Raw genomic sequence first — 2,203 nt, 5'->3', positions numbered from 1 at the left:
TGATAGTGTTATACTAAATTTAAAAAAATATATGGTTATAAAATATTATTTTTAATTTAACTTATCAAATTTAAATATAAGCCCGTGCATCGCACGGGTTTAACACTAGTATATATACGTATCGAAATAATAATAATAATATATATGTATAATAAATTACCAACAGTATATATATATGTATGCGTAACGTGTGATACATGCATATAAAAGCAATCCAAAACGGTATGGAAGGAATACGTTTCATATGTAAAGCATATATACGTATTGATGCACACACAATCAGAAATAATTTTATTAAGTGTGCAATATAATGTAAACAACGCATATGTATATATATTGATCCAATAAAATCAAATATTTTTGATGACTAAATTATGGATGGCTCTGATACCACTTGTTGGAATAATTAATTTTCAATAATCCAGATCATCCATATTGAATCACCAAAAAATATAACATAATGCGGAAGCGTACCTGAATTCATAAACATAAATTATGATTGGAAGAGTTTGGATCTTGTGGTTCTTTCGATCTTCCTCAACCAAAGTCTTCTGTATTCCTAGGCGGCTGAACTGCAACTCTTTTGATGGGGAAAGAGCAACAAAGGCGACTTTGGTATATTGGGAACCGAAACCCTGAAGGTCTATTTATATTTGAGCATTGCACCCATTAAACCCTTAAGCCCAAATAAAATAGTATCTAAAGCCCAAAAGATAATATATCTAAAATCCAAAAAGATAATTATCTAAGGAACAAAAGATAATATCCGGTTTTATTCTCATTTAATTCCAAATCAAAAGTAATAATGACTTATTCAATTAACATTTATAACAATAAATGAGATCATCATTATATAAGTCATTTAATTTGAAATAGCATCATTTGTGATTATAATTGATATATGTATTGCCCACAAATAAGTTAGGAAATTAAATAATTTCCTAACATTAAATACATAAATTATAATAAAAAAATATTATGTGTATTACTTTTATATATTTTTATTCTTTATTTACATTTAAAATATTAGATATATACATAATAATATTTTGCTTATAAAATTCAAGTAAGATAATTTGTTCTTCTTTGTATAATAAATTAAGATTTGAAAGGAGATAAGAACGTTAACAATTTTGACTTTTTGAGGTCGTCTTCTATCTAGTACTTGATTTTTGGTGGATTTTATAGTGTTTTTATTGTTGTGTCTAAATTGCCTAACTTGTTTTTATAGATAAAAAATAAAATATATAAAATAAAAATAAAATAATTAAAATTTATTAAATATTATTTATTTACCTTTTTTAGTACATTAGCCATCATAACTTAAGCACCATAACATTCATCTTGATTTTTTTCCCTGCATCCCCTGATCAGGATTGCATTGACCAAAAACTGCGACCTGAAGCCTTTTTCTCTGATCCAGATCCATATTTGTGATGTCCGAGGTGAGTTTCCTTTTCCAGAAGAAAGGTTAATCCAAAAATAAAAAATTGCAACATTAAAACCTGTCTTTGAAATCTTTTATTGTGGGTTTCATGAGTATATGCTTCTAGCACTTATTAATGTTATTAAATGTAAATATTTTAACGTAAAATTAGATATTTTAAAACTTTAATAATTAAAAAAAAGGTTTCATTCTCTTAAGATATTTAAATATGATATGCGCACTACTTTCCGTGTTTGAGAAACTAGGAATCTAGGATATCTATCCTCTTAAAATATATATAATTTATATTTTAAAAAATTTCTTTAATAAAAATGATCAATTTTAAAGTTTTGATATATGAAATATATAAAAATATTAGAAATATGATAATATATTTTTTTTATCGGTTTGAATTTTTTTAGAGAATTTTATAATATTATATTAAAATTTTTTATGATCAAAAGAGCGTGTTAGAGATGCGATTATTTAAAAATAGTTAAAAATTTATTTTTTATTTTAATTTTATCTAAACAATATTTTATAGTAATTTATAGCTAAATTTATTTAAAAATAGTTAAAGAAACAAAAAATAATTAATGTATGGGTCAACTACATTTTTAATTTTAACGATTTAACTCCCGCATGAATATAAATTACGATTTGTTTACTTCAAGTTTTTTACAACATATATAGTACTTAGAAGAACAACCACCTTGGGTGGTGGAATGCATTATTGTTACTCACAAATTAAAGGGTATATAACTATATATAGTTATG

Source organism: Arachis hypogaea, chromosome 5, assembly GCF_003086295.3.
Source record: "Arachis hypogaea cultivar Tifrunner chromosome 5, arahy.Tifrunner.gnm2.J5K5, whole genome shotgun sequence".
Classification (NCBI taxonomy): domain Eukaryota; kingdom Viridiplantae; phylum Streptophyta; class Magnoliopsida; order Fabales; family Fabaceae; genus Arachis; species Arachis hypogaea.
Note: the sequence above shows the minus strand (reverse complement) of the source record.